Genomic DNA, 16,952 nt, shown 5'->3' on the forward strand with positions numbered 1-16,952 from the left:
AGAAGCCCATGGTCTAGTGGGGAAGATGAATACTCAAAATATATGTAAATTCCTCCCAAATTATAATTTCCCCTTATGTGAAATCTGATTTTTTAAAATTTGCTTCTGAATACTTTTTCTTTTCTAACACAGTAGATTGGGATCTAGGTTTAAATCTAGTTTCTCCTCTCAGTCTCTGTCACAGTACCTAGCTTCGATGCATCAAATATTTGTTCAGTTGTTTATTATACATCTCCATCACCACAATGCAAGCTCCACAAGAGAGAAACTTTGCATTTGTTGTTCACATATCCCCAAGATCCAGAATAATAGCATGAAATATACTAGATGCTCAATAAATACTGTATTATATGGAATCTAAGAAGCCATCAGTTGTAAGCTATACCATTATTTTACATACGCAAAGAAAGAAAAGCACTACCAATTAATTTATGATACCTACTGAGATAGTGATGAAAAGATGCATCCTTGTTTCAGAGTTGTTAAAATGTGAAATAATATGCACCTTCAATTCAATGAGTAAGGATAATTGTCAAATGGATGGGAGAATTGACGATCTTATAATAATGATTTTCAAGTATCAAATAACAAACATTTATTGAGTAGTTGTCACGTGCAGTATTCTGGTTGGGTACTTCCTTCAAGTCATCCCTGACCATACCACCTTGGGGAACTCCTCCTCCTGCATTCCTGAAGCTATAGAAACTCAAGAGTCTGACAACACAGTTTAGGACTTAATTATGTACTGCCTTTTATTGATCACCACGGTTCTAGTGAAGTAGCAGTCTTGTCTCCACAAGTAAATTATAAGCCCTTTGAGCACAGGAACCAGTTTTTTAAAAAATTACATATTCTTCACAGTGCTTCCCCTTTCTATTACCCAGAAAGGAGAACATGGCAATTTAAAAACTTGCAGGATTGAATATTAAGTATAGAGAAAACCTAAGAATGCTTTTAGACAGATGGATAAGAGACTAATAGAGATGAACAGATTGAAGGAATGTGTAAGAAGGTATAACGTAATGAAAAGAATATTTATGACATATCATTCCAGAGGATGCTGGTGAGATTGATTCAAAAGCACAGGGGCAGGGGGCAGGCTTATTAAGAAGCAAGGAGATGTTGCAGATGAACAGGCAGGCATAAGAAAATCCCTCATCATTTATTTCCCTAGGAAAATCCAAAAGGAAAGAAGGGAACTAAATGGGAAGAAATGGAGAAAACAAGTCTCTTGTAATCTCATTAGCTTCCCTCTCTTTTGCCTTTTCTTCACCACCTTCTCAACGCTCCAGAGAGCTAAAACTCAAATGCAGGCCGTTCCCCCTTTGCTGTCAACACCTACCTCCTTTTCGCCACCTCTTCTTACTACTTTCCTCAGCAATCCAAGGCTTTAAGTAGGTAGGTCTTTCTTAATAAAGCATCTCTCCTTCTAGATTTAGACATATTCTTGGAATTATGGGGAGAAAGAAATGGTAACACAGGGGTATATGGGGAAGAGGAAGAAGTCTATAGTTCATAATCGCTTTTTTTTTTGCATGTGCTAGGATCTTTACATAAGACCTTTTATTTAATCACAATCACCCTCCTTAAAGATTTTAGATATCTGTCCAAAGTATCAAAGGCATTAACTAGCAAAGCTGTCGTGCAAACTCTGGTCTGTCTCTAGAACCCAGAACTCATGCTGGCTTTTTACAACATCACTTTGCCATTCAGTAGGTTGTTTCTCCTCCTTCTAATTATGAAAGATTTGTTTTCTTATGTATTCTTGTATTTAATACCTAGGTATCTTTTCGTCACTTAAAGAGATTTTGCTAAGATTTAGTATGTTTTAAATATGTTTAGTTACACAAGTTATACAGTTTATAGTGAAAACAATTGGAAAGTACTGATAAGCAAAATGAAGAAGATAAAAGGTCACCCACCATCCTATGTGCCATGATTTTTAAAACCACTAAGATGTAAAACAACCCCTCCTCCATTACAAAATATTTTGAATAAGAATATAAGCTTAAGTGCTCACTCAGAGACAGATACTTGGACATGGACTAATAGATCAGTGGCCTGGAATTTCATCCCTTGACCAAAGTATTAGTTTTAGGCCTTCTTGTTGTGGGGTCTGTGTTTTGTTTTATTTTCTTTCCTAATGAGCAATTGAACCAAAGGATCAGGTTTAATTATAACTAGAGTCCCTTTCTGTGTGTACATCACTGCAGACCTAATTGTAGGCTGGCATCCCTGCTGTGGCCTGAGTGGTCATTAGCTTGCTGATAACGGACTGTTCTTGTCAACAAGGCCTCATTAACCATTGTTTTTTCAGAAAAATAGTTGTAAGGGTTTGAACTTGTGATTGAGGACGCACTGGGCTCATGGTGCTAAGGGAAACTTTACTTGTTACACGGCTAGAACCAAGGACTCTCGACTCGAGTAAGTGATGCCACACAGGGAAGACCTACCTGGCTGTGCCCTGCAGTACCAGGCATGTGATGTAATGGGAGGAACCCTGACCTGAGAGTGATCAGGCCAGCCTTCTAGACCAAGCACTGCAGCTGACTTTGGGCGAATCATTTTGCTTTCTGTTCCTCAGCTTCTGCATCTGAAAATGAGAAGGTTTTACTCAATGATTAGTGAGATAACTTTTTGCAAGTAAAAATAATTTTGCGTGGTGCTTATGCAAATTTTTTTTTTCTTTTCTTTCTTTCTTTCTTTTTTTGTGTGTGTGTGTGTCCATGATTTTATCTTCTTAGGTTACACACTAGAGGGCAGTGGTACATTAATATTATAAACTATGAGTGTGATTGGTACTGCACTCAGCTGAAATTCATAGATGTTTGGGTTAGTAAGGGAATTTATATACTTATATACTCATATAAAATATAGGAAGCTGTTTTGTAGTTTCCCCGGTTGACACTCATCTTGCCCTTTTTGAATATTTGCAGTGTTGGGAATCTTGCTACTTCACAAGCCAGCTTTTTCTCTTGTTAGTTCTAGTTATTAGAGAGTTATTTCTTTAATTAAAGAAAAATCTACCTACTTATAGCTTCCACTAACTGGTCCCATGGCAAGACAGAAAACTCTGTTTATTTCTTGTAATGGTACTCCAAATATCAATATTTCCTAGACTCATACTACTGAATAGTTGCAATTACCATTTGTTGGTAATTGAACACTCTAAATTTATGATCTAGTATATATCAGGCACTGTACCTGGCATCTTATTTGCATTATTTTATTTATCTTTAAAGTTAACTCTGCGGGAGATTTCATCTTTATTTATTTTTATTTTATAGAGGCTCAGAACAAAATCCTATAACCAATAAGAAGTGAAAATGGGACTTGAACCTGGGCCTATCTGATTAAAATTCCTGCCACTGGCTACAACACGTCATCTCCTTTTATAGATGTGACGATCAAGACCCAGAGACAGTAAGCAGCTTGTCCCAGATCACACAGCAAAATAGGAAAAGAGTGAGAACTAGATTCTAGATCTTTGGAGTGCACATTCATTTTTTCTTTACATTACAGTATAGTACATTCAAGACCATTGTCATTTAATTCCCAAGTCCTCTTCTCTATATATGAATTGTTCCCATTTCCTGTCATTGTTATTCTGATGGTTTCCTTGGTATCCTGTCATGTCCTCTGAGCATACTCTTAATTTGCTGCATCCTTTCTAAATTATAAAACTCAGAATTCAAAACAATGCTCTGTCTAAACAGTACAGAAGGCACTGAGCCTGTACTTCCTGTCATTTGGACTTAATTTTCCAATTCACATTGTCTAAGGTTGCATTAGTATTTTAGTATAATTTTGGCTTATTTCAAGCATAAGGTCAACAATACCCTTTGTTCCTTTTAATTTTATTTTAATTTTTATGAAATGTAAGAGTAAGACAAAATGATCCTGTCACATTCTTACTGATAGAAAAAATCCTCCTGATCTGATGAGGAGTCCTTTTGAGTTGATAAAAAGCTATGGAAAAATCTTGGTTTCTTAAGATATTCAAAAGATGTGAATGTGAAGATATTCCAGTTTCTGGGATGATGACTGGATTCATGTTTTATGTCAATGTACATGTTTTCTTTTTTTTTTTTTTTTTTTGCTTTCCTGTCAGAAATGCACACTTACTCCATGTGGGGCACATTTGTTTCCCCTGTCCATTGTCTCTTGCCGTAGCACAACCTTGACATCTTTGTAAGACAGGCTGCCTGAGACGGGCTGTTGTTCAAGGGGCCCTGCCTTTCTCTAGCTAAGAGATGGGCGTGTGAAGCAATACTCTCTGTTCTACGACTGGGAATCTTGACCTCAGTGGTAGAGGATAGAAAACTTGGAGGCTTGATTCATCCTGATGACAGTAGTGCCCCCTGAGCAGTCTGCCCAGTAGATCCTGTTGTCCTTACTCTTCAAAATTTCCTTTGATCTGTGAGTGACTTCATGTATCATTCCAATAATACAGATGTATATGTACATATATACACATATATTATTTTTAAAGTCAGAGTCAGTTTCTGATAATTGCAACTAAAACAGTCCTCAGTCATACACTGATCTTTGGAATATATTTACTTTTTAAAAATAGCCTTATCAGAAAGTTCTGCTGTTTCATGACATAATAGAATAGCTAATCTACCCAACAGAGTTTGTTCATCTAATATCACATTTATTGTACAAACTGTTTTGTGAAACATTTTTGGTATTGTAGCTTTAAAATATATTTGCCACATCTAATGCAATAGATGCGTTCTTCAAAAACTAGTGATAGGGACTTCCCTTGTGGCACAGTGGTTAAGAATCCGCCTGCCAATGCAGGGGACACGGGTTCGATCCCTGGTCTGGGAAGATCCCACATGTTGCAGAGCAACTAAGCCTGTGCGCCACAGCTACTGAGCCTGTGCACTAGAGTCCATGAGCCACAGCCACAACTACTGAAGCCCTCACGCCTAGAGCCCGTGCTTCACAACAAGAGAAGCCACTGCAATGAGAAGCCCGCACACTGCAACGAAGAGTAGCCCCTGCTCGCCACAACTAGAGAAAGCCTGCACGCAGCAACGAAGACCCAACACAGCCAAAAATAAATAAATAAAAAAACAAAAAAACCCCAAAAAAACTAGTGATAGGGAAACAGATGGTGAGATATACCATGTTCTTGGATTGGAAGAAGCAATATTGTGAAAATGTCTATACTACCCAAAGCAATCTACAGGTTCAACGCAATCCCTATCAAATTACCAATGGCATTTTTTACAGAACTAGAATAAAAAATCTTAAAATTTGTAGGAGACACAGAAGATACCGAATAGCCAAAGCAATCTTGAGGGAAAAAAACAGAACTGGAGGAATCAGACTCCCTGACTTCAGACTATACTACAAAACTACAGTAATCAAGCCAACATGGTACTGGCACAAAAACAGAAATATAGATCAATGGAACAGGATAGAAAGCCCAGAGATAAACCTACACACCTATGGTCAACTAATCTATGACAAAGGAGGCAAGGATATACAGTGGAGTAAAGACAGTCTCTTCAATAAGTGGTGCTGGGAAAACTGAACAGCTACATGTAAAAGAATGAAATTAGAACACTCCCTAACACCATACACAAAAATAAACTCAAAATGGATTAAAGACCTAAATGTAACACCAGACACTATAAAACTCTCAGAGGAAAACATAGGAAGAACACTCTTTGACATAAATCACAGCAAGATCTTTTTTGATACACCTCCTAGAGTAATGGAAATAAAAACAAAAATAAACAAATGGGACCTAATGAAACTTAAAAGCTTTTGCAAAGCAAAGGAAACTACAAACAAGACAAGAAGACAGCCCTCAGAATGGGAGAAAATATTTGCAAATGAATCAATGGACAAAGGATTAATCTCCAAAATATATAAGCAGCTCATGCAGCTCAATATTAAAAAAAAACCCAATCCAAAAATGGGCAGAAGACCTAAATAGACATTTCTCCAAAGAAGACATACAGATGGCCAAGAAGCACATGAAAAGCTGCTCAACATCACTCATTATTAGAGAAATGCAAATCAAAACTACAGTGAGGTATCACCTCACACCAGTTAGAATGGGCATCATCAGAACATCTACAAACAACAAATGCTGGAGAGGGTGTGGAGAAAAGGAAACCCTCTTGCACTGTTGGTGGGAATGTAAATTGATACAGCCACTATGGAGAACAGTATGGAGGTTCCTTAAAAAACTAAAAATAGAATTACCATATGACCCAGCAATCCCACTACTGGGCATATACCCAGAGAAAACCATAATTTAAAAAGGCACATGCACCCCAATGTTCATTGCAGCACTATTTACAATAGCCAGGTCAAGGAAATAACCTAAATCCCCATTGACAGAAGAATGGATAAAGAAGATGTGGTACATATATACAATGGAATATTACTCAGCTATAAAAAGGAACGAAATTGTGTCATTTGTAGAGATGTGGATGGACCTAGAGGCTGTCATACAGAGTGAAGTAAGTCAGAAAGAGAAAAACAAATATCGTATATTAATGCATATATGTGGAATCTAGAAAAATGGTACAGATGAACCAGTTTGCAAGGCAGAAACAGAGACACAGATTTGGAGAACAAACGTATGGACACCAAGGGGGGAAAGTGGGGGGAGGGTGGGGATGGTGGGATGAATTGGGAGATTGGGATTGACATATATACACTAATATGTATAAAATAGCTAACTAATAAGAACCTGCTGTATAAAAAAAATAAAATAAAATGAAAAAGAAAACCACAAAAAACCCCAGAAAAACTAGTGATAGGGAAGTCTCTGGCGGTCTAGTGGTTAGGACTCCATGTTCTCACTGCTGAGGGCCCAGGTTCGATCCCTGGTTGGGGAACTAAAATCCCATAAGCCACATGGCACAGCCAAAACAAAAAAACAAAAAAAATAAAAAGAAAGAAAACCTAGTAATAAATGAAAATTTATCAATTGACTTCACTAACGGCAATTGCTAGTCAATAAAAATTAATGTTGATAGCTTATGCTGAATCTTTTGGAATGCTTATTACTCATCAGCTTTATAAATTTAAAGTTTGATGAATTTAGGTTTTTTTCCAAGAGGGAAACACACACACACACACACACACACACATATATATATATATATATATATATATATACATACACACACACACACACACACATATATATATATACATTTATATAGTTGAAATATAATTGATATATAACACTATGTTAGTTCTAGGTGCACAACATAGTGATTCAATATTTCTGTACATTACAAAATGATCACCAAGATGAGTCTAGTTCTGTCACCATAAAAAGTTTTTACAGTGTTACTGACTGTATTACCCATACTGTACATTTTATCCCAGTGACTCATTTATTTTGTAACTGGGAGTTTGTACCTCTTAATCTCTCTCACATATTTCACCCCCACCCTTCTGGCAACCACCTGTTTGTTTTTTGTATCTATGAGTCTGTTTCTGTTTTGTTATGTTTGTTCATTTGTTTTTTAGATTCGCATATAAGTGAAATTGTACAGTATTTCCCTTTCTCTGTCTCTCTTATTTAACTTAACATAATACCCACTAGGTCCAACCATGTTGTCACAAATGGCAACATTTCCTTCTTTTTTATGGTAATATTCTGAGTAATATTCCATTGTATATATATATTTACCATATCTTCTTTATCCATTCATCTATTGATGGGCACTTAGGTTGCTTCCATATTTTGGCTATTGTAAATTATGCTGCAATGAACATAAAGGTGCGTATATCTTTTCTAATTACAGTTTTTGTTTTCTTTGGAAAAATACCAGAAGTGTAATTGCTTGACCATATGGTTGTTTTATTATTAATTAAAAAAAAATTATTCATTTATTTATCTACTTTTGGCTGCGTTGGGTCTTTGTTGCTGTGCACAGGCTTTCTCTAGTTGCGGCGAGCGGGGGCTACCCTTCGTTGCTGCACGTGGGCTTCTCCTTGTGGTGGCTTCTCTTGTTGTGGAGCACGGGCTCTAGGTGTGTGGGCTTCAGTAGTTGTGGTTGTGTTTCGCAGGGTCTAGAGCGCAGGCTCAGTAGTTGTGGCGCATGGGCTTAGTTGCTCCGCGGCATGTGGGATCTTCCCGGACCAGGGCTTGAACCCATGTCCCCTGAATTGGCAGGCGGATTCTTAACCACTGCGCCACCAGGGAAGTCCCTATTATTAATTTTTTGAGAAACCTTCATACTGTTTTCCACAGTGGCTGCACCAATTTACATTCCCACCAACAGTGCACAAGTGTTCCCTTTTCTCCAGATTCTTGCCACGTCTCTTGTTTTTTCTTGTCTTTTTGATAATAGCCATTCTGACAGGCTTGAGGTGATATCTCATTGTGGTTTTGAGCTTCTTTTCTTATGTCTGTTGGCCATCTGTATGTCTTCTTTGGAAAAATATCTGTTCAGTCCCTCTGCCCATTTTTTTAATTGGGTTGTTTGTTTTTTTGATGTTGAGTTGTATGAGTTCTTTGTATATTTTAGATATTAACTCCTTGTCAGTATATCATTTGCAAATATCTTCTCCCATATCAGATATATTGTTTGCAAATACCTTTTACCAAATATCTTGTCTCATTCAGTAGGTGGCCTTTTTGTTTTATTGATAGTTTCCTTTGCTGTTCATTTTTATATTTTCAATTAAATATTTATTCATGTTTGAAACCTATTGCTATATAATCTTAGTGACAATATTATATCTTATTTAGGTAGTGTTTTCTATACCATAGGCATAAATTCTAATAGCAACAATATTAACTTTATTGTTCTAAGGGCATGCACATATAGTTCCATGTGACAGTCTCAAACCAAATTATTTATCTCCAGGGGCAGTACTGACAACACTGTTTGCTACATTATAAATCCCCCCTTGGATGGTCTAAGGGGGAAATTCCTCCCTGGTTTCAGTACAAAGGAAAAATGGACTTTTCCTAAGTAACTGATTTGCTTTGCTCTCATGAATCCTGTGAGTATTTTGGGGTAATGATTACAAGGAAGCAAAAAGCCATAGTCGTGGCCCTATTCTGGCTCACTTGTGGCTTCATCTTACTTTTCTACCTTTATTTTTCTCCGGCCTCATTTTTTCTTTCTTATTTTTTATTTTATTTTATGTTAGTTTACCTTACTGTAGAGTATGCATTTTTGTAAGCTTCTGTGAATCCTTTTTTTCACTGGATAGGGTTATAAATAAGTAAAAACTAAACACATGGATTCATTCCATTTTTTCCATCTATAGCTCCTCCTACTTTTCTTAATTGTCTTTGTTAAAGGCATCTTTCAACAACCTATCTCTGAGGCTTAAAACTTGGAGTTATTTTAAATCCTCTGTATCCCTCATTCCTTATATATAGTTAGTCTTCAGAAGTTGTTCAGTTGTGCTTCTACAATATCGCTTACGTGCTGGGGAAAAACAAAGGGAACTGTGGTCTTCTGTCCGGGAAATTTGGGATAGCATTTGAAGAGACATGATGATCTGCATCCTTTAGATCACTGATCTTTTGGTGAAATTAGCTGCTTTTCCTCCATCTGTTCTATCCTTTTCCTTCTTACTATGATTATCTTACCTGGATTAAGATACCAGGTAAGATATCTTCATTACCAGTCATCTAGATGAATAAAATTATCTTGTGGTTGATTTTCTTGCCTTTTGATGAGTGGTTCTGAAACTTGAGCATGTATCAGAATCCCCTGAAAGACTTGTTAAAACACAGATTCCTGGGTCCCATTTTCAGAGTTTCTGATTTCTAAGTCTGGGGTGGGGCCCAGGAGTATGCATTCCTGACATGGCCCCAGGCGATGCTGCTGCTGCCCAGGGGACCACACTATGAGAACCATTGCTCTCGACTGCTCTCCTCATCCATTCCACATGCTGCTCCCAGGTTATAGCTCTTTAAGGGTTGCTTCTTTTCTTAAAAATCTTCATTGGTTCTTTATTGTTTATGTAATTTATTTTCACATTTCAAATGTCCTACCTAGTATTCAAGACCCTGAAAAAAATCTGAATGCAACTTTTCTCTTTCATTTCCTGATATTTCTCTCTGGTCATGCTATAATACTTTTCTCTTCCTTCCCTCATCTCTATTTATTAATGATCAACACATTCTCTAGGGCTCTACTCAAATGACATCCACTTCATGAAGCTTTGCCTGATATTCCCAGTTGTAATTGGGAGCTGGCCCTCTTTTATTCCCTTACAGCATTTACAGTATTATGTCTTTAAGTATTAGCAGAGTTATCGCGCCTCATCTACTGAATTTAACAAGCTCCCAAACAAGGAATGAGGACTGTCAGTCTCTATCACATACTTTTCACATGGAAGGTCTTCTTTAAAACTCATCTGATTATACTTACATAGTAATTTTGGGGGTTGAGGGCATAGAGGATGAATGTTATTATGAAACGCTTGTAGAATTTCCCTGAGATCACATTTCTTTGTGGCAAAAATCATAACATTTCCCACTTTCATTAATACAAATGAAATATTTCACAAAACATATAATAGGCAATTAAGACCGCAAATTAACTTATCCTGCTACAGGATTTCACCTGAACAGTGATTTTTGTCTCATCTTGATTATTGCCAAAGTTTATTAATTAAGTATCATGGCCACTTTATGGACCAAATTATATAGATGACAATCTATGGTAGAAGTACTCCCTACATTTGCCAATTTGTAAATAATAAAATGTCTGTGTTGGTGTAGACAAATGAATATATTAAAATAGCATGAACATGAAGCACTTTTTCTCATGTATTTACAGGTATTGTCTGTATAAAGTAATTTTCCCATCAAAATTCTAGATTAAATTTTATTGAACTTCAGGACTCCTCCAGAGTCCATTATGTGGTAGTGTATTTTAGGAATCCTTAAAAGGGAGCATAAAATAATCAGCATTTTTTCCAAATTCTTTTTATGTTTTAATTATTTTATTTTAATTTGCAGAGCAGCTCACATTGATAACTCCCCTTGCATCACTATTTGGGAACCAGTCACAAAACTCCTGTTTAAATATTTGGAAAAGGGGCAATTGCCATTCCAATGACCTGAATTAAATGTGAAACTGATATCACTAAACATTAGATATCTCATACTTTCACCCAGTAATGAAAGGAACACTCATGGTGACAAATCCGAGTTCACATTTAGTGGATTTCTTTTGTGATTTCTGATTCCTCCAAGTTACTGAATAAGAGTTTTGTTGCGGCTGGAGCAGGGAGGTTGATGGACAGAAGATCCAGCTGATTACTTCACGTGGCTGCAATTGGCTCTTGGCTGTCTGTGCAGTATTCAGCTCAACCTCATTGCCTGAGCAGGACCTAGACCCTTGACAGAGCTCCAACAGGACGTTTCCTTTTACAGGTCTTTCTGGAATATATTGTGTTCAGATGTGTGATAGCAATTTAAATCCCATTACTAAGATTACTGGTAATTATAAGAGGTCATATCAAGGAGCTAGAAAACCAAAGATTTCTCTGCCATGCAGGTTTGCTTGTGAGGCTAAGAGTATGTTGTGCCTGACATTACATTCCTTTGGAGAACGGGGGTGGTGGGGTGGTGGCTGTGAGAATTGGCATTAAAAGACTAACATGTCCCTAGCTAGCCTTTTCCTACTAGTATTCTGGATGATTATCAATCCTACACCTCATCTCATTCTATCTCTTTTCTGACTGTCAATGAGAAGAGAGATGCTTTTGCATACTTGGCGAGCCTTTGATTAAAAGGGCAGCAGCAGAGTCGAATCTCTTTGATGTCTTTGCCTTTGGTCAGTCTCCTTGGCAATATATTCTATATCTCAGTAAAGTCTTTCCCCTTTTCAATCCATCAAGACCCTTTTAGATGTTGACTTGCTTCCAGTATGGATCTGGGAAATTTATTTTTTACCACTGTCTTTAAATAAATAAAATGCAGTGTAATAAAATAGTTTTGAAGTATTTGTTGTCTGAATATCCCGGGAGTGATATAATATCTCTTTCTAAGAATGTTGACTCATACTTTTGCTAATTTATTAGCTATATCCCCTTATTATTAGCCTTGTACTTTGCTTGACTCAGAGGTTTCTTTCTGAATCTTACAATCCATGTCCAGATGATTACTATGATGCATCTGTTTCCCTTAATCACTAGGCTAATGGGCATTTACTAAATTCTTCTAATTATTCCTTCTGACTTAGATATGAGGTCCTCTTTCATTTATGTTCTATTTTTATCTATTGCTGGGGCATACTGTCTTCCTGGCAGATTTTTGAAGCCACGGGGATTAAATGTCTAGAGTGGACACTTTGTTCCAGTTTGATGGAAGAAGACCAAACATTCCTGAGCTCTGCTTGTAAATCAATGTCCCAGCCTCAGTCTGGGTTTTAAAATTGCCCAAGTGGGAATGATAAGAGTCCATCAGATGCTCATTTTCATATCAGATTTTTGTAAGGTTCAAATGACCTATTAAATGTCAGTATATCTTGGGATCTCATGAAATTTTCTCTCAGTGGTTTAGGCTTCACTTGGCCAGCCTTTATTCTTTGGTCCCTTCCTTGAGGTGCCTAACTTCGCAACCTAACCAGTAACTCCAAAGCAGACCTGCCTCTTGCTCTATTTCCTGGCAATGATAAAATCATCACTCTTACTGCTGTGGTAAAGGAGGGTCGAGGAAGCCATGGAGAAAAACTCCTACCCGGGGACACCAGAGACTCCTTTTTTTCTTCAAAGTTATGGTGTAACATTGCTGTGTAAGAGTAAGAAATGGATGAACTCAGCCTCTGTCTGTAGCTTCCCTGAGAACCAAAAAAGCAAGACACAAGTGCTCCAAGGAAGCTACTTGCCATTGTACCCTCAGGTGCTGGTTTTTGATCCTGATCGCTTCTGCATTTTTCCTCTGAAAGCCTTCATCTTGCTTTGTTTTCTTCCAGATTATCACCTGGTTCTCCTGAAAGAGAAGGTGATACAGCCCAGAGCCCTTGCTGAGAAAGATGTGTTCCTCAGAGGGAAAAACACAGGACAGCTATTGTGGAGAAGCTTTTGGGCAGTTAATGGAACAGGTGAGGTCCTTTAAGGCTTAAATCAGCTGAGGGGTGAGATGCTCTCTAGAAACTTGGGTCATAACCACCCATCTTAAATATTCCCCTCTGCTGATGTCATGGGCAATGGAAGCCCTCCTCTCGTGGCTGAAAACCATCCTAAAGAAAATCAGCATCATGGGGTGGGTGTGGGGAGAATGGGAGGAATGTCCCTGGCCAGGAGGCCGGAGGTGCCCCAGGAAGCTGTTTCCTCTGAATAGTTAAATGGCTGCCTCTCAACTTGCACAATGTCACATTGAATTTGAAACAGGGAACTTTTTATATTTTTCCCCTGATTGTGCTGGCACCTGGCAGATGCCTATTTACCACAGGCATCAATACACATAGTAATCAAAGGAAATCAGAGGCACAGATTAGCAACAGCTGCAAGTCATTAGTGACAGACACGGGAAAGCACAATTCCGCACCCAACTTTGAAATAACCAATATGAGTATTTCAGAGCACGAGGGTTACCGCAGGGCACTCGCTAACATGAGAGCAGCCAAACAATAGTTGGGCTTGTCTCTCAAGAGAGCCCTTCTTCTCAACGGCAGCGCCGCACTCTCCATATTAGAAACCAATCAATCATGCGATATTGGTCCTTTGAGTGTCAGCTCTTTCAGAGTGTGTGTGCCCATCTTCAGATCAAAGGTTGTCTCAACTGAGAAATAACCTCTGGCTGGTGGGAAAACTTATCTTCTATCATAATTTTAGTGGTGGGAGTTTGCATGTATTCCTGAGGAATTAATTATATCATGACCTAGTTGGAAAGGGCCATATAGAGGGGAAAATAAGACATTCCCCTTTCCCATTTAATTTCATTTTTTCCACATTTCTATTTGAAAATCAGCTCTGATTGATAGCCGTTCTCTTGGTAGTTACACATTTTCACTGGCAGCACTAACCTTAGCCTACTCCAGAAAATACTATTCAATTTTTAGCTTTTCCCTAATCAATTCATTCAGTGCCTTGGTGGAATACAAGTTGGTCATTTAAAAATTTCTAGCTGTTGCCTGATATGTCCCAAAACAAATTTAGCCAGCATGGGTTTCTATTTTAGACCATCTCTGGAAATGCAGATTTACTGTACAACTGGGTAATGGCCTAGAGATAAACAGACACAGTGAGCTGCTGTCTGATTAGCAGGACTGGGCAAAATTTAGCATCATATATATTGCAATAATTGGACCATTGGACCATAGGATGTAGATTAAATTGGTCTCTTCACTACATGCGGTCTCTTTTCCCTTTACTCAATATTAAGGTAGGATTATTATTTTTTCTGTTTTAGAAAATTCTCCTTCCCCTGCTCTTCTCCCCAAAAATATCTTCTGAAAGTTTTCCTAACAATTCTTATAATAATAAGTAACTCATTTTGGAGATTAGGATAAGAAAGGGAGAACCGTTCTGCCTTTCATTTAGTTCAGAGCCAACCATTAAGCATCAACTCTTTAACAGCAAGCAATGTGCTATTATTTTAGAAGAAAGCTTCCAGGGAACACGGATTCCATAAGGCCCATGGCACATCATAAGCATTCAGATGAATGTTACAGTCTTATGTGTTGTTTTTTAAACTTTTGGAGGAGAGAAATTATTTTATACTTGATTAAATACCATAATCTGTAGGCCTAAGGAGGAGTGAATTCTCGGGGTCATTTTATAAGGAAGAAAAACATGGTATTAATTCATAATTTTATTTACTCATTAATTCAGCACATATTTATTGAGCATTTCCTATATCTCAGGAAATTTTAGGCATTGCAGATACAGCAGCAAAATTAACAAATGACCTGGTTATAATGTACTTGATTGATGATAAGGATATAGGCAGCTTACATTTGAGGTGGCAGCTTGACTACAATTCTTTATTGTATACAGCTTCTTTTTCCTTCCTCCCTCCCTCCTTTCTTCCCTTCTCTTTCCTTCCGTCTCCCTTCCCTCCTTTCCCTCCTGCTCAATTCCCTTTCCTTCACTCTCCTATATCCATGCTTTATGATTTAGACATTAGAGGGACTAAGCATGGTTTGTTACACAGAATTATTTAATAAAGTACACATTTTGAGAATTAATCTGTATTATTTAGGCTAAAACTACTATAACAAATGAAATCCCAAATTTCAGTAGCTTAACACAATAGGAGTTAATTCCTTGCTCATGTAACAATCTAATGAGGGTGTTCCAGTTGGTGGGAGGCTTTCCTCCACTCAGTGACTCAAGAACTTAGGTACCTTCCATCTTGTGACCCTGCCAGGCCTTGGAATCCTTTGCATCCAGCTGGTATAAAGGGAAACAGAAGGTTAAGAAGGCACAGCCATTTCTTTTTAATTTTTATTTATTTATTTTTTTTTATTTTTGTCTGCCTTGGGTCTTTGTTGCTGCGCGCGGGCTATTCTTTGTTGTGGTTCCCGGGCTTCTCATTGTGGTGGCTTCTTTTGTTGCAGAGCATGGGCTCTAGGCGCGCGGGCTTCAGTAGTTGTGGCACTCGGGCTCAGTAGTTGTGGCTCGCGGGCTCTAGAGTGCAGGCTCAGTGGTTGTGGCGCACGGGCTTACTTGCTCCGTGGCATGTGGGATCTTCCCGGACCAGGGCTTGAACCCGTGTCCCCTGCACTGGCAGGCGGATTCTTAACCACTGCACCACCAGCGAAGTCCAGGCACAGCCATTTCTTAACCAACTTGGCCTGAAACAGGCAAATGTCACTTCTGCTCATATACCATGGGGAGAGCTGACTGGATGGCCCCACCTCGATGAAAAGGGGATTGTGAGATTCTTAGTCTTGGGCTGCACAGATACTTTGAAGTGACAAGTCTATACCAAGGAAGTGGGAGGACAGGTATGAATAAACACAATTGTATGTCAGGCACCATGCTAATTTCTGAAGATGAAAAATGGGTAAGTCTAGTGTGGTGAGGGCCACACAGATACACAACTAACCAAACATGATATCCAAGTACTAAATAAAGTCATATGTGAGCACAGATGCAGGGATAAATACCTCACTCTGGAATGGATTCAGGAAGCAGAAGCTTAAAGGGCTTCATCTAGCAGAGAAGAGGAGGAGCTGAGAAGATGCCCCATATGTCCAGATGGTGACGAGCTGCTCGATGCGTCAGGTGTTCAGGAATGTGGGGGTAACTAGGCCAGAGCAGAGAGGGCCTTGTGGGCTGTGCCTTTTGCACAAATAACTAGAATGTGAATGTGAATGTGTGCTGTGCCTTTGAGGCTTCAGACACAGGTCTTTTGATCCCACTCCTTTCTGAAGCCCTTGTTTCTTGGATATGTCATTACATATGTGAAAGGAAGCTGATTTTTAAAACTTGAGGAGTCCTATGTGACTTTTTAAGATGAAAGGTGTTTGGATTCTGAGAAAGCAGGTTATACCCTTGGCAGCCTTGTTCCTTACTGGGTAGGAATGTGTCACCTTACAAAAGAGGCATGTTAAAATATATGAATTCCCCCATCTGATTTCAAGGTTGATATTTCATCACACATTTAAGGTCCCTTCCCTTTCTCTTAATACTAGTAGTAGTGAATGTGCTTTATTATAATGCTGGAGAGAGCTTGGAGTTCCAGGTATCAAAAGAGGCTGAGGTTGCCTCAGCTGTTCTAGGTGGAGAGCACCTTGTTCCGTGCTGATTAAACTTAGCCTAGGGGACATGCCGAAGGGCAGGGTCACTATGGGATCAACATGGGAGGCCAGCTGCAAGATACACACATTGCTTTTCCCAAAAGTTTTTATGAACAGAATCAAGCTTTTGATGTCCCTGTATTCCTTATCATATGACACTTATCATATAAGCTTATCTTTATCATATGGCACTGTTAATTTCATAATGAATATTTGCTTTCCTTTTTTGGTAGATAGTCTCAA

At 38.4% G+C, this 16,952-nt stretch overlaps 2 long non-coding RNA genes across 2 annotated transcripts in view; both read left to right on the forward strand.

The window, feature by feature from the left end:
* Positions 1-16,952, forward strand: part of LOC118903122 — a 166,942-nt gene that overhangs the window by 47,034 nt on the left and 102,956 nt on the right. The window contains exon 3 of the long non-coding RNA XR_005021721.1: positions 12,936-13,064. This is a non-coding gene — a long non-coding RNA (uncharacterized LOC118903122). The remainder of the gene's footprint in view (positions 1-12,935; positions 13,065-16,952) is intronic.
* Positions 1,853-9,780, forward strand: LOC118903121. The gene is made up of 3 exons (XR_005021720.1): positions 1,853-1,865; positions 6,331-6,334; positions 9,687-9,780. It is a non-coding gene; the product is annotated as an uncharacterized LOC118903121 (long non-coding RNA).

This window comes from Balaenoptera musculus, chromosome 11 (genome assembly GCF_009873245.2).
Source record: "Balaenoptera musculus isolate JJ_BM4_2016_0621 chromosome 11, mBalMus1.pri.v3, whole genome shotgun sequence".
Classification (NCBI taxonomy): domain Eukaryota; kingdom Metazoa; phylum Chordata; class Mammalia; order Artiodactyla; family Balaenopteridae; genus Balaenoptera; species Balaenoptera musculus.